The sequence below is a fragment of the Orycteropus afer genome, unplaced genomic scaffold, assembly GCF_000298275.1.
Source record: "Orycteropus afer afer isolate SDZICR_OR568_19922 unplaced genomic scaffold, OryAfe1.0 scaffold00125, whole genome shotgun sequence".
In the NCBI taxonomy this organism is placed as follows: Eukaryota; Metazoa; Chordata; class Mammalia; order Tubulidentata; family Orycteropodidae; genus Orycteropus; species Orycteropus afer.
In genome coordinates this window covers 386,670-411,802 of record NW_006921712.1, presented here as the reverse complement: position 1 = coordinate 411,802, position 25,133 = coordinate 386,670, and positions in this window count along the sequence as shown.

Genomic DNA, 25,133 nt, shown 5'->3' with positions numbered 1-25,133 from the left:
TCTGATTGTGGAACAGACCTCAATTGTTCATATGCAAGTTCAACTTGAGCTGAAGACTATTAAAAGAAGTCCATGAGAGCCAAAATATAACCTTGAATACATCCCTCCTGAATTTAGAGACTATCTAAAGCATAGATTTGATACATTGAATACCAAGGACTAAAAACCAGAAGAATTGGTGGATGACATCAAGAATATCATCCATGAAGAAAACAAGAGGTAATTAAAAAGATGAGAAAGGAAGAAAAGGCAAAAATGGATGTCAGAAGAGATTGAAACTTGCCCTTGAGTGGGGAGTAGGTAAAGCAAATGGAAGAATTGACAAGATAAAAGAGCTGAACAGAAGTTTTCAAAGAGCAGCTCGAGCAGACAAAGCTAATTACTATAATGAAATGTGCAAAGACCTGGAGTTAGAAAACCAAAAATGGAGAACACGTTCAGAATTTCTCAAGCTGAAAGAACTGAGGAAAAAACTGTAAGCCTTGGGTTGCAATGTTGAAAGATTCTATGGCCAAAATATTGAATGATACTGGAAGCATCAAAAGAAGATGGAAGGAATACATAGAGTTACTGTACCAAAAAAAAGTTGGTCGATGTTCATCCATTTCAAGAGATGGCATATGGTCAAGAGCCTATGGTGATGAAGGAAGAAGTTGAAGCTTCATTGAAAGAAGTGGGGAAAAACAAGGCATCAGGAATTGAAGGAATACACATTGAGATATTTCAGCAAACGGATGCCCCACTGGAGGCACTCACTCGGCTGTGACAGGAGATTTGGAAGACAGCTACCTGGTCAAAACTGACTGGAAGTGATCCATATTTGTACCCATTCCAAACAAAGATGATCCCACAGAATGTGGACATTATCAAACAATATCATTAATATCACATGCAAGTAAAATCTTACTGAAGATAATTTAAAAATGGTTGTGGCAATATGTTGACAGAGAACTTCCAGAAATGCAGGCTGAATTCAGAAGAGGACTTGGAATGAGGCATATCATTGATGATGTCAGATGGATCTTGGCTCATAGCAAAGAATACCAGAAAGATGTTTACTCTTGTTTTACTGACTATGCAAAGCATTCGACTATTTGAATCCTAACAAATTATAGGTAACATTTAGAAGAATGAAAATTCCGGAACACTTAATATTACTCATGTAAAACATGTACATAGACCAAGAGGCTGTCATTTGAAGAGAACAAAATGATGCTGCATGGTTTAAAATCAGGAAGGAGTGTGTCAGGGTTGTATCTTTTCATCATACTTACTCAATCTATATGCTGAGCAGTAATCAGAGAAGCTGGACTATATGAAGAAGAACATGGCATCAGGATTGAAGGAAAACTCATTAACAATCTGTGATATGCTGATGACACTTCTTTGCTTGCTGAAAGTGCAGATGACTTAAAGTACCTACTGATGAAAATTTAAGAATACAGTCTGTAGTATGGATTACACCTCAATATAAAGAAAACAAAAATCCTTACAAATGGACCTACAAGCAGCATCATGATAAATGGAGAAAAGATTGAAGTTGTCAAAGACTTCATGTTACTTGGTTCTACAATCAACACCAATGGAAGCATCAGTCAGGACATCAGACGTTGTATAGCACTGGGCAAATTGGCTGCAAAAGACCTCTTTCAAGCATTGAAGAGCAAAGATAGCTCCTTGAGGACTAAGGTGTGCCTGGCACAAGCCATGCTGCTTTCAGTTGCCTCATATGCATGTGAGAGAGGACAATGAATAAGGAAGAGACCGAAGAAGAGTCAATGCTTTTGAGTTGTGGTGCTGGTGGAGAATGCTGAAAGTACCGTGGGCTGCTAAAAAAAACTAACAAATCTGTTCTGGAAGAAGTCCAGCTGGAATGCTTCTTGGAAGTGAAAGTGGCCAGACTTCGTCTTACCTACTTTGGTCATATTGTAAAAAGGAACCATTCCCTGGAGAAGGATATCATGCTTGGGAAGGTAGAGTGTTGACGAAAGAGGGGAAGATTCTCAAAGAGATAGACTGACACAGTGATTACAGTGATGAACTCAAGTACAGCAAGGATCATGGAGCTGTTGCGGGACCAGGCAGTGTTTCGTTCTGCTATGCATGGAGTCGTTATGATTCAGAGATGACTTGATGGCACCTAACAACAACAACAATATACCAAAGTCAGTGTTTACCTGTTTTATTAACTATCCAAAAGCATTTAACCATGTGGATCATAACAAATTATAGATAACATTGTGAACAATGGGAACTCCAGACCATTTAACTGTGCTCATGAGAAACTTGTATACAGACCAAGAGGCAGTCCTTCAAAATAAACAAAGGGATACTCAGGAAAGGTGTGCCTCAGGCTTGTATCTTTTCACCATAGGTATGCTGAGCAAATAATCTGAGAAACTGGATTATATGAAGAAGAGACATCAGAATTGGAGAAAGATCCATTAACAATCTGCAATATACAGATGATATAAGCTTGCTTGCTGAAAGTGACGTGGACTTTAGGCACTTAGTGATGAAAATTAATGACTACATCCTTCATTATGGATTACACCTCAACATAAAGAAAACAAAAATCCTCACAACTGGAGCAATAAACAACATTATGATGAATGGAGGGAGCTCTGGTGGTGTAGTGCCTATGGTATTTGACTGCTAACCAGAAGGCTGGTGGTCCAAATCTACCTGCTATTCCTCGGAAGGAAGGTTGGGCAATCTACTTCCATAAAGATACCACCTTGGAAACATGAGGACGGGTCACTATGAGTCTAATCCTACTCGACAGGAGTGAGTTTGGTTTTGTTTATAATGAATGGAGAAAAGATTGAAGTTTTCAAGAATTTCATTTTACATGGATCCATAATCAACACCCATGGAAGCAGCAGTCAAAAATCAAACAACATATTGCATTGGGCAAATCTGCTGCAAAAGACCTTGTTAAAGTGTTAATGAGCAAAGATGTCACTGAAAACTAGGGTGAGCCTGACCCAAGCCATATTATTTTCAATAGCCTCATATCGGTATGAGACCTGGACAGTGAACAAATAAGGAAGATCTCAGAAGAACTGATGCATTTAAATTGTGGTGTTGGTGAAGGTTATTGACTGTACCATGGGCTGTTAGAAGAAAACAAATCTATTACGAAGGAAGCACAGGTGGAACACACCTAAGAAGTGAGAATGTCCAGACTTTGTCTCTTGCACTTTGGTCAGTGAAGTAGGGGAAGACCCTCAATGAGATGGATTGACACAGTGGCTGCAATGATGGGCTCAAGCATAGCATAGCAATGATTGTGAAGATGGTACAGAGCTGGGCAATGCTTCATTCTGTTGTACTTAGGGTCACTATGAGTAGGAAGTGACTCAACAGCACTAATAGCAATGATAATAATGATATACACCTATCTCTATGTACCTACTGCTCTCTCTCTCTGTATATATATATTGTTTGTTGTTGTCATTATGTGCTGTTGAGTCAGACCCGACTCACAGTGACCCCTCCTTGGGTTTCTGAAGCAGTATCACTATGGAAGTAGATTGCCCAGCTTTCCTTCCAAGGAGTGGCTAATGGGTTTGCTGTTAGGTGTAGTTGAATTGGCTCCAACTCATAGCAACCCTACGTACAAGAAAACAAAACACTGCCTAGTCATGTGCCATCTTTACAATCCTTGCTATACTCAAGCCCATCATTACAGCCACTGTATCAATCCATCTTGTTGAGAGTCTTCCCTTTTTGCTAACCCTCCACTTTACATAACTTCCTTCTCCAGGGAATGGTCCCTTCTGATGACATGATCAAAGTAGCTGAGACTAATTTTACCCATTCTTGCTTCCAAAGGGATTCTGATTGTACTTTTTCCAGAAGAGATTTGCTCATTCGTCTGATAGTCCATCATACTTTCAGTATTCTTCATCAACACCACAACTCAAAAGCAACAACTCTTCTTTTGTCTTCCTTATTCATTGTCCAGCTTTCATATGCATATGCGGCAATTAAAAATACCATGGTTTGTGTTAGGTGCACCTTAGTCTTCAAAGTGACATCTTTGCTCTTCAGCATTTTAAAGAGGTCCTTTGCAGCGAATATGCCCAGTGCTGTATGATATCTGATTTCTTGACTGCTGCTTCCATGGGTGTTGATTGTGGCTCCAAGTATTATTATAAATTCTTTGTAAACTTCATTCTTTTCTCCATTTATTGTGATTCTGCTTATTGGTCCAGTTTCGAGGATTTTCATTTTCTTTGCGTTGAAGTGTAATTCATACCACAGACTGTAATCTTTAATCTTCATCAGTAAATGCTTCAAGTCATCTTCACTTTCAGCAAGTAAGGTTGTGTCATCTGCATATCACAGGTTATTATGATTCTTCCTCCAATCCTGATGCCATGTTCTTCTTCTTATAGTCTAGCTTCTTGCATTGAATAAGTATGGTGAACAAATACAGCCCTGATGCACACCTTCCTGATTTTAAACCATGCATTATCCTCTTCTGTTCAAATGACTGCCTCTTTCTTGGACTATGCACAGGTTCCTCATGAGTACAATCAAGTGTTCTGGAATTCCCATTCTTCTCAATGTTATCCATAATTTATTATGATACACACAATCAAATTATTTTGTATAGTCAATAAAACACAAGTAAACATCTTACTGGTATTCTTTGCTTTCAGCCAAGATATCAGCAATGATATCCCTCATTCCATGTCTCTTCTAAATCCAGATTCCATTACTGACAGCTCCCTGTCAATATACTGCTGTAACCATCTTTGTTTTATCTTCAGCAAAAGTTTACTTGTGTGCGATATTAATGATATTGTTTGATAATTTCCACATTCTGCTGAATCATCTTTCTTTGGAATGGGTACAAATATGCATCTCTTCCAGTCAGTTGGCCAGGTAACTTTCTTCCAAATTTCTTGGCAGAGACAACTAAGTGCCTCCAGCATAGTATCAGGTTGTTGAAACATCTCAGTGAGTAGTCTGTCAATTCCTGGACCCTTTTTTTTTTTTGCCAGTTCCTTCAATGCAGCTTGTACTTTTCCTTCAATAACACTGGTTCTTAATAATATTCCATCTCCTGCAATAGTTGAACATTGGCCAATTATTTTTTGTGTGTGACTCTGTATTCCTTCAATCTTCTTTTGATATTTCCCACATCATTCAATACTGCAACTCAAGGCTTAAAATTTTCTTCAGTTCTTTCAGCTAGAGAAGTGCCAAACATGTTCTTACCTTTTGGTTTTCTAACTCCAGGTCTTGGCACATGTCATTATGATAATTGACTTTGTCTTCTGGAGCTGCTCTTTGAAATCTGTTCAGCTCTTTTATCTTGTCATTTCTTCCATTTGCTTTAGCTACTTTCTTTCAAAGGCAAGTTTCAGAGTCTCTTCTGACATCCATTTGGTCTTTTTTTTTTTTTCCTATTTTTTCTTTTTAATGACCTTTTGCTTTCTTCATTTATGATGTTCTTGATGTCAACCCACAATCTGTCTGGTTTTCATTCGTTGGTGTTCAATGCCTCAAATCTATTATTTAGATGGTCTCTAAATTCAGGAGGGATATTGTCAATGTCATATTTTGGCTCTCATGGACTTGTTTTAATTGTCTTCAGCTTCAAGTTGAATTTGCATATGAGCAGCTGATGGTCTGCTCCACAATCAGCTCCTGGCCTTTCCACAGGTGTAGTCAATCTGATTCCTGTGTATTTCCTCTGGTAAAGTCCATGAGTATAGGTGCTGTTTATGTTATTGATAAAAGGTATTTTAAATGAAGAAGTCATTCATCTAGCAAAGTTCTATCAGGCAATCTCCGGCATCATTTCTATCACCAAGGCAATATCTTCCAATTACCTCTAGTTCTCTTTGTTTCCACCTTTCACGTTCCAATCACCAGAAATAATCAATATATTTTGATTGAAAGTTTGGTCAATTTCAGACTGCAGAAGTTGGTAACAATTTTTAATGTCCTCGCCTTTGGGTTTAGTGGTTGATGTGTAAATATGAATATTAGCAGTATTAACTGGTCTTCCTTGTAAGCATATGGATATTATCCTATCACTGACAGCATTGTTTTTCAGGATAGATTTTGAAACATTCTTTCAGTCAATGAATGTGATGACCTTACTCTTCAATTTGTCATTCCCATCATAGCAAATCATATGATTGATTCAAAATGGCCAAAAGCAGTCCATTTCAGCTCACTAATGCCTAGGATAATGATCTTTATGAGTTCCATTGCATTGTTGACAACTTCTAGTTTTCCTACATTCATACTTTGTACATTCCACATTCTGAATATTAATGGATATTTGCAGCTGTTTCTTCTAATTTTGAATCATGCCCCATCAGCAAACAGAGGTCCCAAAGCCTCTACTCCATCCATGTCATTAAAATTGACCCTACTTTGAGCAGGCAGCTCTTCTTCAATAGTATTTTGAGTGCCTTCCAACCTGAGGGGCTCGTCTTCCAGCATTATGTCAGACAGCAGTTCAGGGCTATTCATAAATTTTCTGTAATAAATCAGTATTATATAAATATTTCACTGCTATTCATAAGCTCTGGTGGCATAGACCCTAAGACATTAGACTAGTAACCAGAAAGCTGGAGGTTCAAACCCACTAGCCACTCCTCGGTAGGAAGACTGGGCAATCTACTTCCATAGACATACTGCCTTGGAAACTCAATGAAGGGTCACTATGAGTGGAATTGATTTGATGGCAGTTAGTTTGCTTTTTTTTGTTTGTTTTTAATTCATAAGCTTTTCACTAGCCAATGCTTTGAGAAGTGTATTGCCCCTTCCTTCTTCCCAATCTCAGTCAGATTGAGGCAGGTAGATATACACCTACCTACCTATGAAGGAAGATGGGGCAATCAATTTCTGTAGTGATACTGCCTCGGAAACCCAAGGAGGGGTCGCTATGAGTCAGGTCCTACTCGACGGCACATTAACAACAAAAACAACAACACCTACTTCATACACACACACGCATATATATGTATATGTATATATATGTGTGTGTGTGTGTGTATGCATATATATATCAAACCAAAAACTAAACTCACTGCGATTGAGTTGAATTTGATGCATAGTGACCCCTGTTTGGGTTTCGGAGGTGGTATCTCTATGGAAGTAGATTGTCCAATCTTCCTTCTGTGGAGTGGCTGATGGGGTGTGAACCACCAGCCTTCTGATTAACAGTCAAATGCCTTAGGCACTATGCCACCAGAGTTCCCTGTGTATGTATGTGTGTGTATGTGTATATATATGTGTGTGTAGGTGCATAGTAGTTATTATGTTGTGTTATATATATATATATATATATATATATATGCACACACACATGAACCTATATACATATATACATATATATATATATATATGTGTGTGTGTGTGTGTGTTATGTGCCGTTGAGTCATCCCTGACTCATAGTGACCCCTCCTTGAGTTTTCGAGGCAGTATCAGTACAGAAGTAGGATTGCCCAACCTTCCTTCTGAGGAGCGGCTGGTGGGTTTGAGCTGCCAGCCTTCTGGTTAGCAGTCAAGTGCCTTAGGCACTATGCTACCAGAGCTCTCTTATATATATGTGTGTGTATATACACACACACCTATATATATGTGTGTATATATATATATGTAAACCAAAAAACCAAACACATTGCCATCAAGGCAATTCTGACTCATAGTATCCCCCCATTGAGTTTCCAAGGTTTTAAATCTTTACAGATGCAGACTGCCTCATGTTTCTTTCACCTAGTAGCTGAGGGGTTTAAACCACTGACCTTTTGGTTAGCAGCCAAATGCATTAACCACATCACCACCAGAGCTCCTTACCCCTATATATATACAACTATAACGTAGTGCCTAAGGCACTTGACTGCTAACCAGAAGGCTGGCAGTTCAAACCCACCAGCCACTCCTTGGAAAGAAGAAGGGGCAATCTACTTCCATAGTGATGCTGACTCAGAAACCCAAGGAGGGGTCGCTATGCGTCAGGTTCGACTCAACAGCATATAACAACAACAGCAACAACAACATGTAAGTACTACTCTCTCTATACATACATATATATATATATATAATATATGTATACCTGTACATATAAATACACACACATGAACACACACACACATTTGTATGTATATACCCTGTGCAATCAATATGATTCTGATTCATAATGACACTACAGGACAGAATAGAACTGCCCCATAGGGTTTCCAAGGCTGTAAATCTTTATGGAAGTAGAGTGTCTCATCATTCTCCTATAAAGTGGCTGGTGGTTTGAATTGCCAACCTGTTTGGTTACCAGTCAAATGTTTCAACCACTGTGCCACCAGAGCTCCAGAATTGAGCTAATACAGAATTGAAGCAAACAGTCTTTTATTATATATCTGCATATACTTATAAACTTTTTCAGCTAAAACTGGTCATCAGTTTCCTACAGGTATGGTTGTTAAATCACAGGTAATGTTACAATATGTCTTAGCTTACCTAAGAATATCCTGATTTTTTCTTGTCACAGTTACCCTTCTAGTTTAGTATTTGTCTTGGATGTCCCATTTATAAAGAAAATATTAATATTATTAGTTGCATTAAAATTAGGCAGTTTATGGTCATTAGACATCCACTTACTGATTTCAGATTCTGCTTTGGTCTCATCTAATTTGTATAATGTTTTTTGTCGTTGTTATGTGCCGTTGAGTCGGACTGGACTCATAGCAACCCCTCCTTGGGTTTCCGAGGAATGAAAGTAGATTGCCCAACCTTCCTTCTGAGGGTGGCTGGTGGGTTTGAACTGCTAGCCTTCTGGTAAGCAGTCAAGTGCTTTAGGAACTATGCTATCAGAGCTCCTGGTATAATGTTTAGTAAGCAAAATTTCCATATTAACATGAGATACAATTTGAAAGTAGATCAGCGATAACCCGCTTCTCTTTTCCCAGCCCTTTCCAGATGGATCATTACTAAAAACTTCCTGTTAAGGAAGGCAGGGAGTCCGCTTGTCAAAAGAAGTACACTTTAACATGAGTACTCTGGACATTACCTCTTGCTGTGGCTTGGGGCTTAACTTCTAAAATACAAAGTTACTAGGTGTCAGTTGATGGGTGGGAAATGTGATAAATTATAGGTTGGTTGAATGTGAAATATAGATTAGGAAATAGATGTTGAGCCAATCTGCCACAGAACTCATGAGGAAGGGTTGAAATATTCTTACTATAGAGGCTTGATAATGTATTTTATAACATAATCAACTATTTTCTTATTTGGCAAAGCTTTTTAAATTTTGCAGTAAATTCTTTCAACAGTCATGAATTTAAAAAGGCACATATTTAATGAAAAACAGTAGTGATATACAGTAAAATATGAATGCCTACAAATTTGCAGCCTTTAAATTTAGTAAGAGGAGGCCTGGTGGTGTAATTATTAAGCACTCAGCTGTTAACTGAAAGGTCAGGAGTTTGAACCTACCAGCCACTCCTCAGAAAAATAGATAAAGCATCTGCTACCATAAAGATTGTTGTTGTTTTTTGATGCCTTCAAGGTGGTTCCCATTTATTGTGAACGAGTTCTGCACCATCTTTACAGTCACTGTCCACGGTCGCAGCCATTGTGTCAGTCAATCTCATTGAGGGTCTTCCTATTTTTTGCTTACTCTCTACATTACGAAGCACGATGCTCTTCTCCAGAGATGGGTCCCTCCTGATAATATGACCAAAGTATGACAGGCCAAGTCCTGGTATCCTTGCTTCTAAGGAGCATTCTGGCTGTACTTCTTCCAAGGCAGCTTTGTTCTTTCTTTTGGCAATCCATGTTATACTCAATATTGTTCACCAAAACCACAATACAAATGCATCAATTCTTCTGCAATCCTTTTTATTCATGTCCAGCTTTCACATGCATATGAAGTGATTGCAAATACTATGGCTTGGGTCAGGCTCACCTTAGTTTTCAAAGTGACAAATTTTCTCTTTAATATTTTAAAGAGATCTTCTGTGGCAGACTTGCCCACCATAACACATGATTTGATTTCTTGACTCTACTTCCATGGACATTGATTGTACATCCAAGTAAAAGGAAATCCTTGGCAACTTCAATCTTTTCTCCATTCATCATGAAGTTGCTTATTGGTCCAGCTGTGAGGAGATCTGTTTTCTTTATTTTGAGGTATAATCCATACTTTGATTTTCATCAGTAAGTGCTTCAAGTCCTCTTCATTTTCAGTAAACAAGGTTGTGTCTTCTGCATATTGCAGGTTGTTATTGAGTCTTCCTCTAATCCTGATTCTGCATTCTTCATATAGTCCATATTCTCAGATTATTTGCTCAGTATGCAGACTGAATAACTATAGTGAAAAATTATACCCATGAAGCACACCTTTCCTGATTTTAAACCATTCAATATCTTCTTGTTCTGTTTGAATAACTGCCTCTTGATCTATATATATTTTCCTCATGAGTACAATTAAGTGTTGTAGAATTCACACTCTTCAGAGTGTTATCCATAATGTGTGATCTACACAGTCAAATGCCTTTGCACAGTCAATAAAACACAGGGAAACATCTTTCTGGTATTCTCTTCTTTCAGCCAAGATCTATCTGACATCAGCAACGATATCCCTCATTCCATGTCATTTCTGAAATCAGCTTGAAAAGGCATAAATATTACAGCTTGGAAACCCTATTGTAGTTGTTGTTAGGTGCCGTCGAGTCATCTCTGACTCATTGCGACCCTATACACAGTAGAATGAAACACAGGTCAGTCCTGTGCTAGCTCCACGATACTTGCTATACTTAAGCCCATCACCACAGCCACTGTGTCAACCCATCTCATTGAAGGCCTTCTCCTCTTTCATTGACCCTCCACCTTACCAAGAATGACATCCTTCCCCAGGGAACGGTCCCTTCTGACAACATGACCAAAGTAGGGGAGAAGTCTGGCCATTCTTACTTCCAAGAACCATTCCACCTGTACTTCTTCCAGGACAGATTTTTAGTAGTCCATGGCACTTTCAGCATTCTTTACCAACACCACAACCCAAAAGCATCAACTCTTCTTCAGTCATGTTCATTGTCCAGCTCTCACATGCATATGATGTGATTGAAAATACCATGGGTTGTGTCAGGCTCACCTTACTCCTCAAGGAGAAATATTTGCTCTTCAGCACTTGAAAGATGTCCTTTGCAACTAATTTGCCCAGTGCTATACATGGTCTGAGGAGCTCTGATAGCATAGTGCCTAAGGCACTTGACTGCTAACCAGAAGGCTGGTGGTTCAACCCCCCCAGCCACTCTTCGGAAGGAAGATGGGGCAATCTACTTCCATAGTGATACTGCCTTGGAAACCCAAAGAGGGGTCGCTATGGGTCGGGTCCGACTCAAAGGCACATAACAACAACAAACAACAATACATGGTCTGATGTCCTGACTACTGCTTCCATTGGCATCAATTGTAGAACCAAGCAATGTGAAGTCTTTGACAACGTCAATCTCTTCCCCATTATCGTGATGCTGCTTATAGGTGCAGTTGTGAAGGTTTTTGTTTTCTTTATATTGAGATGTAACCCATACTGCAGACTGTATTCTTCAATCTTCATCAGTAAGTGCTTCAAGTCATCCTCACTTTCAGCAAGCAAAGTTGTGTTGTCAGCATTTCTCAGGTTGTTAATGATTCTTCCTCCAATCCTGATATCAACGTTCTTCTTCATATAATCCAGCTTCTCTGATTATTTGTTCAGCAAACAGATTGAATAAGTATGGTTAAAGGATACAACCCTGATGCACTCCCTTCTTGATATTAAACTATGCAATGTCCCCTTGTTCTGTTTGATTGACAGCCTTCTGGTGTATGTACAGGTTCCTCATGAGTATGATTAAGTGTTCTGGAATTCCCATTCTTCTCAATGTTATCCACAATTTTTTATGATCTACAATCAAATGCTTTCGCATAGTCAATAAAACACAAGTAAATATCTTTCTGGTATTCTTTGCTTTCATCCAAGATCCATCTGACATCAACAATGATATCCCTCACTCCACATCCTCTTCTGAATCCAGCTTGCCTTTCTGGAAGTTCTCTGTCAATATGCTGCTGCAACCATTTTTGAATTTTCTTCAGTAAGATTTTACTTACAAGCAATATTAATTATATTGTTCAATAATTTCCACATTCTGTGGGATCACCTTTGTTTGGAATGGGTACAAATATGGATCTCTTCCAGTCAGTTGGCCAGATAGCTATCTTCCAAATATCCTTGCATAGCCAAGTGAGTGTGTCCAGTGGGGCATCTCTTAGTTGTAAGATCTCAGTGGATATTTCATTAATTCCTGGCACCTTGTTTTTCCCCACTTCCTTCAATGCAGCTTCAATTTCTTCCTTCATCACCAGAGGTTCTTGACCATATGCTATCTCCTGAAATGGATAAACATTGACCAACTCTTTTGGGTACAGTGACTCTATGTATTTCTTCCATCTTTTGAAATTTCCACTATCATTTAATATTTTGGTCATAGAATCTTTCAATATTGCAACTTGAGGCTTAAATGATTTCCTCAGTTCTTTCAGCTTGAGAAGAAGTTCTAAGCATGTTCTTCCCTTTTGGTTTTCTAAATCCAGGTCTTTGAACATTTCATTATAGCAATTGGCTTTGTCTGCTCAAGCTGCTCTTTGAAATCTTTTGTTCAGCTCTTTTATCTTGTCAATTCTTCCCTTTGCTTTAGCTACTCTCTGCTCAAGAGAAAGTTTCAGTCTCTTCTGACATCCAATTTGGTCTTTTCTTCCTTTCTCATCTTTTTAGTTGCCTCTTGTTTTCTTCATGGATGATATTCTTGATGTCATTCCCCCAATTCTTCTGGTTTTTGGTCCTTGGTGTTCAATGCATCAAATCTATTCTTTAGATGATCTCTAAAATCAGGAGGGATATATTAAAGGCCATATATTGATTCTCATGGACTTGTTTTAATTGTCTTCAAGTTGAACTTGCATATGAGTGGTTGATGGTCTGTTCCACAGTCAGCTCCTGGCCTTGTTTTGCTTTTCCATGACCTCTTGCCACAGATGTAGTCGATGTGATTCCTGTGTACTCCACTTGGTAAAGTCCATGTGTATAGCCACCATTTGTGTTGTTGAAAAAAGGTATTTGCAATGAATAAGTCATTGGTCTTGCAAAATTCTATCATGTGATCTCCAGTGTTATTTCTGTCACCAAGGCCATATTTTCCAACTATCTGTGATTTTTCTTTCTTTCCAACTTTTGCATTCCAATCACCAGTGATAATTAGCACCTCTTGATTGCATGTTTGGTCAATTTCAGACTGCAGAAGTTAGTAAAAATCTTCAATTTCCTCATGTTTGGCTTTGGTGGTTGGTGTGTAAATTTGAGTAATTATAGTATTAACTGGTCTTACTTGTAGGCATATGGATATTAACCTATCACTGACAGCACTGTATTTCAGGACAAATCTTGAAACGTCCTTTGTGCTGATGAATGCCACTCTATTCCTCTTCAATTTATCATTCCCAGCACAGTGGATCATATGGTTGTCTGATTCAAAATGGCCAAAATAGGTCCATTTTAGGTCACTAATGCCTAGGATATCAATCTTTATGCGTTCCATTTCATTTTTGACAACTTCCAATTTTCCTAGATTCATACTTCATACATTCCATGTTCTGATTATTAATGGACATTTGCGGCTGTTTCTCCTCAATTTGAATCGTGCCAAGTCAGCAAATGGGGGTCCCTAAAACTTTAATTTATCCATATCATTAAAGTTGGTTCTATTCTGATGAGGCAGCTCTTTCCTAGTCGTATTTTGAGTGCCTTCTGACCTGCAGGACTTGCCTTCCTGCACCATATTAGACAGTGTTTCCGAGCTTTTCATGAAGTTGCCCATTAATGTATCAGATAGTTTTTCTCTGCTATTCATAAGGTTTTCCCTGCCAATTCTTTGAGAATTGGATGGCCTCTTCATTCTCCCTACTCTGTCTCAGTCAGTAAGCTGTGTTGAAACCTGTGTACCATGTGCAACCTTGCTGGAGTTTGAAACACCAGTGGCACAGCCTCAAGGCTCACAGAAATGTGCAAGCCACCCCAGTATGACAAACTGACAAACAAATTCATCTTCCTTAGCTGTTTGAAACCTCTCCACCCTCTCCTGCTTCCCTCCTTTCTGCTTTGTTAGGTGGGGGCTCTCTCTCTCCCTCCCCTTACATGGATACTATCTGGATACTGCTTCTTTGTCATCCCCAGCTTTCCCTCCTTTCTGCCTCTTGGTGGGGCCTCTCTCCCTGTCCTTACCTGGATCTTGCCACTTTTTTTGACCCCGGTGTTCCCTCCCTTTCCTGCCTCTGAGGTGGGGCCTGTCTTGGAAATCCTATGGTGCAGTTTTGCTCTAACCTGTAGGGCCACTATGAATTGGAATTGACTTGGTTCCAATTGGTTTGTTTGTTTAATAAAATTGTTGAAGCAGGAAAACCCTAAATAGAGAAACCGTGTAAGATATGCTTTGATCTTTCAAAAATACCTGTTGTTAAAAACAAATAATAGTTTAGCTTGTTGTTGTTGTTGTTATGTACCGTCGAGTCAGACCCGACTCATAGTGACCCCTCCTTGGGTTTCTGAGGGAGTATCACTACGGAAGTAGATTGCCCCATCTTCCTTCCGAGGAGTGGCTGGTGGGTTTGAACTGCCAGCCTTCTGGTTAGCAGTCAAGTGCCTTAGGCACTATGCTAGTTTAGCTTAACTAGTAAAAAAAAGGTCTTCCTTGAGCATTATGCTGGTTTAAGTACTACCTATATGATATCAACTTGACAGTAGCAACTCAAAAGATTAGAAAGGAACCTTAGGGGACAGTGAGTTTATGTTAGCAAGGGAGGAATAACTCAGAAAGGGAGGATGAGACTGATTCCACAGTTTAAGGTATGTAACCAATGTCACTAAACTGTATGTGTAGAAACCATGGGTTAATGCTTTACTATGTATATTCTCAACAACAACAACAAAAATACCTGTTGAAGATAGATACTAAGAATAGTGGTGAAGAACACCTGTGAAAATATTCTATATTTAAATAAAAAAAAGTCTACAATTGAATATAACTTATATTTATTATAATTTCTAAATTTATCAAGTACCTCAGCATAAGTAGAAGGAATAATAACATAATAAATCATTATAGTCTACAGAGAAGTTGAAAGTGCTGATAGTTTAAAATTTATTAACCAAACAGTGTAAATATCAAGAAAAGTTGAAGACATTTTATTAAAAAATTAAAAATAACAACACATTGAAAATAAATTATTCAGAAAAATACAAATTATACAAAAGTAGAGAGAACTAGGAGTAGAATGAAAAAAGAAATTCTTAAATATGAACAAAAATGAAGTATTTTACTTAGGTGTCAACATAAACAAGTTTTTTTTTTTTTTTTTTTAAAGTTTACTCACACTTACATATTATTTTTATTTTTAGAAAATTATATTGTTGAAAACAATTCATGAATCAAATGACTTACAGTTCTACAACATAATAAAACTAATTTTGGGGGAACAAAAACATTTAAAATTTATATCATTTAAATTGTTCTTAGCACTCCATTTTACTCTTATATTGTTGCACTTTGAATAATATGTTAAAAAGCTATTCTAACTTATAAAATATACATTTTAATAAATACTTCCTAATTTCCCTCAAAAAAGACTATATCAATTTATTGTCCCAGCAACAAAGTATAAATCTGTTGCCTCACAACCTTGTCAGTATTACATGTTATAAAAATTTTCTAACTTTACAAATTTAAAAGGCACACAAAATTATTTAACTTATCATTTAAACAATTATTAATAAGGCAGATCTTGTATATTTTTAGTCATTTTTTGGAGAGGAAGGACTGTTGCTTTTTTATTTTATTTTTTATCCATTTTTTTGGAGGGGGTGGGTTCTTGACCTTTCCCAAATTTTTATAATGATTTTTAGGCACTCTTAACAGATGTTAACGCTTTGATTGTTATATATTTTGTAAAAGTTTTTATACTCACTAATTCTCTTTTAACTTTGGCTTATGGTGTCTTTTTTCGTGTAAAAGTTTTAAATTTGAAAATATTCAAATCTAGAAAACTTTTTCTCCATTAATGCTACCAAGAGAGTTTCTTCTTCAGGTCAAACAATTCTCAAATGATAGAATATTGAACTAAATATCTTCCTCTGAAGCTAAGATTATTAAGACCAATGTATTATTATTTTTATTACCCTTTTACTGAATTCACTGGCAGAAATGTAATATAGAGGCCTCAGGGGTATCAGGAACAAGCACCACCTCCAGTCCAATCCAGAGGAGGAAATTAAGAAATGATACAATTTCTCACAGTGAGCTTTCAGGATGTTTTAACTTTTTTAACTATGGAAATCTTACTTAAAAACTTATTTTAGAGAGAAAGCCCTAAGCCTCTCTGTAAATATAATATGTAAGCTGAGATTTTGAAGACTCTGAGATTGGAAATTCCACAGTTCACTTATAATTCACTTATGGTCTCTTATTTTCCTATATCTATCTGTGAGACAGCTTTAAGATGTCAATATCTATTGTACTAATAGAAGGTCAATAAAACACAGATAAGGGCTCTCAGCATTATAAATCAAGAAGTAATCTTAACAATCCCAATCATTTTCCCTACAGCTCAGAAATCTGAAGCCCAGAGGTGGCTGGTGGGTTCAAACTTCAGACTTTTCAGTTAGCAAGCAAGTGCTTAGATGTTGTGTCACCAGGGCTCCTTAGTAAAGGTAAAGGTATTACTAACTAGTGGTATAACGCAGGGAAGAAGTTTGACTATCAGTCCTGGGCATTTCATGTGTATCAACCACAATGCTTTAAGTTTTTCATATACCTCGGTTTTGCATCTATACTTCAAGATAGAGCTATAAGGAAGCATTATACGCCTCAATTCTTCTGTCTGCTTTTTAATGTATCATGGAATTCCCATCTCAGATCTACCGTATGTTTAGGATGTTATAATGTGCATGCAGTTCAATCATTCTCCAAGTATCCTTTAAAGTTAACTATCTTAAAAATCAATGTTGCCTAAAAATGGGAGTTTTCATTGTTATTGCTGTACATCAGTTGATATAGAGGAACGGAACTGGGCTTAATTTAGTCAAGTACCTGACTATTTGAGTTTTGTACTTTACGAAAGGAGAAAGGGAAATTTACTTTCATGGGATGGATGGAATACTATTAACTTTTCTCTGACCAATTTTTTTCTTTTTTTTTTTTTTTCAAATACGTGTTTATATTAACTCTCTGTATATATGTATGTATGTATATATATTTAAATACATACATATATATTTGTGTGTATGTATATATACTTACTTAGGAGCTCTGGTGGCACAGTGCCTAAGGCATTTGACTGCTAACCAAAAGGCTGGCAGTTCAAACCCTCCAGCCACTCCTGAGAAGGAAGATGGGGCAATCTACTTCCGTAGTAACATCGCCTTGGAAACCCACGGAAGAGTCGCTTTGAGTTGGAGATGACTCCACAATAGTGAGTCTGTTTTTTTGTTTGTTCATTTTACATATACTTACTTACCACTTACTCACTGCCATGAGTTGACTCTGACTCATAGCGAACACTCCTTGGGTTTCCGAGGCAGTGTTTCTATGCAAGTAGATTGCCCAGTTTTCCTTGCGAGGAGTGACTGGAGGGTTTGAACCACCAGCCTTCGAGTTAGCACTCAAATGCCTTAGGCACTATGACAACAGAGCTCCCTAGGTATATATATGTATATTTAGTCACTATAAATATAAAAATCCTGTGTATTTCTGGGATAAAAATACTGTGTACCAAAAGTGAGCTCTGGTAGCATAGTGCCTAAGGCATTTGATTGCTAACCAGAAGGCTGGCGGTTCAAACCCACCAGCCACTCCTCGGAAGGAAGGTTGGGCAATCTACTTCTGTAGTGTTACTGCCTCTGAAACCCAAGGAGGGGTCGCTATGAGTCGGGGCCAACTCAATGGCACACAACAACAACAACATCTACTTAAAAGGTAGGATTGTGAATTTTCTCTGTGCTCCTCACTACCAGCCACTCACTATTCACTGAAAGGGTTCCTATAAGCCAAATGAAGACAGAAATGGAAATAAAATGTTTTATTTAGTCAAGAGAAATTGTCCAGTGACCCTCTGGTGATGGTCCTACAGATATAATGATCAACTTTTAGAATACAGAAGTATGGGCATTACAGGTAATGCGATGAATTTCCTCCCTACTTTATGAGTTAGCACTACAGATACATAGCTTCTCTACATTTAATGACGACTGGCATCATGACCACCACCAAGGGAAATTTACTGAGCAGCCCATGCAGAAAAGTATTTAAGGCTCCCTTTTGTTATTTTTCCAAAGAATTGAAAAAGTAGCTAAAATATATCTCACAAGAATTTCAGATATTAAGAGCATGTCATGGTTACCACCCACATATAAAATGAATATATTGCAATGCCCTCATTGGTTTGAAATTTTCTTCTGGCTGATGTTTTAGAAATACTAATGTGGGTGAGGGAAGGAAAAGCAAAAGTATTTCCACTGAGGGCTTCTTTATTTCTAATTCTTGAAGAATTCTAGGTAACAAAGGGAGATTCATTATTATCTGGAGCTATTGATACATGCTGTCAGGGCTTCTTTTTAGTTTCATAAGGGACTATATAGTGTACAGTTTGAATTTATGCTTTAAAAGATGTTATTGGTGTTTTCCATATAGTTTCCTTAAAATGAATAAAAAGCCTGAGTATTTCCCCTCAAAAAAAAGAAAATAAAATTCCATTTTCATACAAAAATTAAAGTAAGTAACTAAGGCTTTTTATCTTTTTGGTTGAAATTTATCCTTTTTTTTTAACAATTTCTTTTTTTTTAAAAAATATTTGAAATACAGAGATTGCAAACATTGTCACTTTAAGGAAAGATTAATTTACTGTGATCATTTACTTTTGATTTTGTCTGAGAACAACTCCCGGTGCAAAAGCTGAATTCCTATTAAAGCTAGGCTCTGTTGGAAAAATTCAAATCTCTTCAGAATAACAGCTTTCAGGAGGAATAGAAGCCAATTGGAACTGGAACTTGAATGGAAATCCTTCTGAAACAGAGAACCCTGGGGATGGGCTGTTTAATTAATCTTTCATGTATCACATTTTTTTTTTTTTTTAATTTTCCTTAGGACATGTTTGCTTCATTCTGTGTCACTATTACCCATAACTCTTGGCTTCCTCTTAGCATCCTTTTAGTTTTTGATTCTACTGCTTATTCTTGCCTTTTCTCTATGAATCTCATGTCCTTGTTTATACTTTTATGTTAGGCCATTCCATCATTTTCTGACTTGCTTGTATATTAGCTATTCCTGGGTCACATTTCCAACAATAGTCCAATTGACTCCATATGTATGTGTGTGGCTTGTGCCAGGTGGTCTGTACAGGGCCACCTCAGTAACATAAACCATGGGCATGAACAATACTTGAAGCTTAGGCCAGCTCAGTTCATCACAAAGATGGAGAAACCATTTGGTTGCCTAGGAAAAACCGAGCATCAGGAAGATGAATCCTCCACTTAATTTCAGAGTCCCCATCATATAAGAAGAGACATTAATTCAACACCCTCAGCCTTCAAAGGCACCTGGTTTGTTTGCCTGTTGATGATTTTAAATTGCTGTCTGGCACAGCTACCATTATCATTGACAGTTTAATATCAACAACGTCTCTTAAGTTTACATTTTCTGAAGTCATAATCCCCCTCACTTACTCACCAATAAGGAGAGAAGCCTGAATCAGAGACATGGTACATAAATATTTCTGTAGAATAAACAATTGGGCCAAGCTTTCTTTCCCAGTCAGGTTGAATATGAAAGATGGTGTATTTCATTTTTTAGGCACTCCGCTATAGACTGATTTATGTCTTAGCTATGAAGTGGCCAAATGCACAGTATACAGCACTCTTATTCTTGTGTGTTGTCAAGATGAGTAGACAAACTTTGGTTTGAATTGTATTGTGACTACTGAAAAATGTTTAATGAGAAATTGCCACAGATCCCAGAGTAGGATGCATTTACAGTTAAATAGTCATTATTTCATTTAACAAATAACTGATTTTCCATATTTTAAGGCAAATTAAGAATAGTCTCTTTATAGTTACTTTGGTATAGAGTATAAATATTATACAAAACTGCCTATATAGCAAACTGTCTAAACAAAGAGCTCTAATACTGGCAGAAACATTTGTTTTCATGGTTGATATCATGTACCAAGTAACTGCTCAGAAGGTTATTTTTTTTTGTTTTTGTTTTTCCTTTTGGCTAAATTACAAATATTTTCAATGGTGATTTATAATTAGAATGTCATTTCTATTAAATATTGTACCCCAATATTAACATTTGTGTTGCACCCACCTATCTGTTATTGCTTTTACCATTTCACCCCAACATTGATCCTGCTTATATATATGTATGTTTACTTTGAAACTCCTGGTTTCTGCATTGAATAACAGGGAGATAAAATGTTTTCCTTTTAAATTACAATGCTTTAGTGTTAAAAGAGACATTGGCAGAAACTAGGGCATGTTGTTCTTTTTGATGAGTGAGAAGTATGATTGTGTGAAGATCTCACACTAGTGAGCAATAGAGCAAGCCCCTGACATTCTGTTCTCCCTTTGACCTTGCTATGTTGGCTTGATTTAAGCAACAATGAAGACTGAATTTTGTAAATATGGCTTTCTTTTCAGGATTCTTTCAGTAGGATATTTGAGCAACACAGCTCAAACTCACTTAGGGAACAAGAAATCATGGAGAACACAGGAATGTTCTGACATCCAGGAGGTTCACGTGAGAGCCATGAACACTATCCTGATTTTCTTTTTCTTTCATACTTGCTTTTCTTGCTGACTCTTCTTCATTCTCTTCCACTGCATCTAGATTCTGCGTGGTTGTAGACAACTCATAGTCTTCTGTGAAGAGAAGGTGAAAAATAAGTCCCTTACATAAGCTCCAATCTGAAAACTATCAGATTCATTAGTTCAGCGTGTATCACAAGACTCCCTCTTGGACCATTGTGTCTAGCAGACCATTGTGTCTAGCAGAATGAGGCTCTGTAATTGATTTGCTTTAGGCCAAGTTCTCAGCCTCCTCCTACACCCTTCCCCTACCCCTCCCACCCCCAAACCAAAGAGACAGGTCTGACCAGGAGGAATGCAATGAAGCTGAGGTGTGAACATTTCCTTTGAGAGAATGATAGAGGGGGAAAGTCACTTCCATTTATATTTGCTACAGTAATTTCCTCTGAGATTGGACACAATTTATTTTGACCTTTGGTTTCATCATTCCCCAGTTATGCCACCTTGAAAAATCATCTTACCTTTGATCTAGGTCGCTTATCTTCAAATTGGGTAGTATTCAACCCTGTCTTACTTATGAGGTTGTCAGGAAAATTCAATGCAATAATGTATGTCACAATGTAAGACATTTTGCAAGGCACTGAAGAAATGTGACCTGCTGCTCCTAACTCTCCTTAATAACCATCTCCAAGGCCATGGAGATATGCCCCCTTTCTCTGGTGTGTTTTGTCTTGTGCTCACATTTCTTTGTATTTTCTGGCCATCAGAAGACAAGAGTGTTTGCTTTTTGGAAACAGGAATGGGAAGATCACTTGGCCTGCTTGTGAATGAAGTTTTAGACCAGGTACATACAAGAAATCCATAAGCTCCACATAAAGTTTAGATAAGCTCATTGTGCCAGGGCCACCATATATGGATTTGAGGCCAAGGCATTAGGATTGTTTTACTTAGAATGATCCTTCTGCATATTTCTCCCATAGTTTGTGATGGAGATAGAAGTTCTTGTTCTTGTTTAGGTAATTCTTTATCATAATCAAAGTCATGGCTAATCAACCTGAATGGAGAAAACCTGATACTTTATTCTGAAAACATACAGTGTCACTTGACTGAAATAGTAGATATTTATAATATTTATTTTTGTTTGTCTCATTATTTTTTTTTACTCAAACTGTTACTTTCTGACCAGTTTTTTAAATATATATTAATTTTATGGGCACTTTGGATGATACTCCTGTTTCCAAAATCACTATAGAAATGTGAAGCCAAAGAAAATGGAAATGGTCCAATAATGAAAGAGATTGTTGACACCAAGTAAGAACGGCTTTGGCCGTCCTAAATAGGAGAAATCATTCAGATTTAGAAAATTATAATAAATTACTTTAATCACACCAATGCTCTGGTCTCAGAATTGTACTGAGTTACAATGGCATCTCTTTGATCTTTATACTGGCAAAGTTAAAATGCCAAGCAAGGGGCCTGGCCTGCTACCTGGCAGACATATGTTATTCACAGGAATCTGTGCCCAACACATTGCCTATCAAAGTTATTTTCTACACTGGTATATTTCTATTTCTGTCACTCTTTAATTGATGTGAAAGGTGAAACTAATGAAATATCTGATGGCTAGAGGAAATACCCTCACACAATAATGCCAAGTAGTTATAGCACGTTATTGTTACAAAGCCCTTGTTTTAAATGCTGTCATTCCATCTTTGCCAAAATTCTAGGAGAAAGCATTATGGTCTGAAAATGGCAGCTGAAAACCAGGAACCACCTGAACAACTTTTGTTTGATGTAAAGTAGTTTAATAGGTAGTGTTATCTAAACCAAAAAAGCAAACTCCCTGCCATTGAGTCGGATCCAACTCATAACGACCCCTCCTTGATTTCTGAGGAGATATCACTACTGAAGTAGATTGCCCAATCTTCCTTTCAAGGAGTGGTTGGTGGGTTTGAACCTCCAGACTTCTCGTTAGCAGTCAAATGCCTTAGGCACTATCTAGGAAGGTGTTATCATTGTTTACATTACAAACGGCTTAGCACAATTCCTGACTGCTTCAAAAGTTATGCTACCTAGCACCACTGAAATTCCATATTTATTATCTTGTTTGTTTTTATAAATGGTTTGAGGTAGCTTGCAAAATTTATACAGAGCAACAAGTAAAAAGAAGGAAATGATGGCAGAGCATATACCTCTCAGACAACCGTAGAAGAGGGCAGACCCTTCTTCCAGCTGCTTGCTTCTTCCACTGGAAGAAATACAGGAAGCTTGCTGTGATTCTTAAAGAGACATTTAGATCCTTCTAACTGCCTAGGCATTCAGGCTGTTGCTGACATGCATTCATGTCGTGAGTTGCTAAGTATAGCGGACAAATTCACACAATATAACTTTTAAGAGATGATGGAAAGTGAAGAGTTTATGTTGCTTCCAGCCAATTGACTCATTGATATAATATACAGTGATGAGCTAAACGTTCACAGTGAAGAGCAACTGTTTAATGCAGTAATGGCTTGGGTCAAACACAGTATTCAAGAAAGACAACTTCAATTACCCCAGGTGCTGCAACATGTTGGTCTGCTTTTGCTCAGTCCTCAGTTCCTGGTGGGTACAGTGGGCTCTCATCAAAAGTAATGAAGAGTGCAGAGTCTTGGCAGAGAAGTTTAAAACTACCTTCTATTGCCTAAAGAATGACCACTAATGCTAGGACCAAGAACAAGACCACATAAATCTATCTGATGTGGAAAAGTGTTCTTTGCGGTTGGTGGTTGGTGGAGTGGAGATGGAATTCCCAGTTTTGAATGATATGATCCACAGACTAACCAATGGCAAGTGGTGGCTTCAATGAGTAAGCGATGATGTGGAGTTGATGGTCAGAGTACTTGACCTGTTATATGCAGTAGGAGGCCATGATGGATCCTCTTATTTTAATTGTGTTGAAAAATATTACCCCAAAACAAACCAGTGCAGCAGTGACGTGGCCCTGACAAGCACCTGCAGGACAAATGTGTGGCATTTGGTGTGGCAGTGCATGAAGGCTTTCTCTACATGGTGGATGGCCAGAATGGTGTGTCAACTTGCCTCAACGTTGTTGAGGGGTGATTTTTTTTTAAGATAATTTTCCACTATCCTTTCCACCACCCCAAGACTATAAAATACTCTTTAAAAGAAGTAACTACAGTTGATTTTGGGATACTAGACTCAAAACTCACTGTCATTGAGTCAGATTTGACTCTTAGCGACCCCTCCTTGGGTTACCAAGGCAGTATCACTATGGAAGTAGATTGCCCAGTCTTCCTTCTGAGGAGTGGCTGGTGGGTTTGAACTGCCAGCATCCACAATTTCCTAAAGACTTTAGGGAAAATATTTCAGTTGCTCTTAAAGTTTAAGGTAGCCTAAGGCACTTGACTGCTAACCAGAAGGCTGGTGGTTCAAACCCACCAGGCACTCCTTGGAAGGAAGGTTGGGCAATCTACTTCTGTAGTGATACTGCCTCGGAAACCCAAGGAGGGGTCGCTATGAGTCGGGTCTGACGTGACAGCACATAACAACAACAACTTAAAGTTAGTACGATGGAAGAAAACAGCTATTTTTTTTTAGAAAAAAAATTGTAACAATGATTACTCCTAACACTGAAATGTTGGGAACATATTTTAAGTGGTGGAGGAGAATAAAAAATACAATTAAGACAGAAATAGTATTAATACAGAAAAACATAAAACTAAGTTCCTATACAGTTGGTTGTGGTAGAGCCTAAATTTAGCTCTATCTCTAAAGAGAGAAATGTAATCAGTTTTAAGATTCAGTGTCCAGTGGCTTAGAACAGTTTCTCAGTTAAAGCTCAGCTATCTCTTATTCTAATAGGTAAGAGCAATTCCTTCTATGAGTTCTACCAAAGAATATAGTATGTAACTGAAAGAAAATATTCTCACCAACATCCTTAAACATAATTATGCATTTCCACATAATTGCTTTTTGTACTGTAACTTAGTACAGTCTGTTGCTATAACACCACAGAATCATTCAGAAAAACAGAATGCTCCAGAAGTCCAACTATTTAACTTCCTTATAGTCTTCTTGATTCAAGGAAGATAGCTGACTCGACGGCACATAACAACAACAACAACAAAGGAATAAAACACACATTTTCATAACAAAATTTTGCAACTAATTGAATTTGCAAGACGGATTGAGGTTGTACTTTCTGGCAATAAATTAAGGAATTTTTTATTGTTCTTATCTTACACATCTGAAAAGTGAGGTTCAGTGAGCC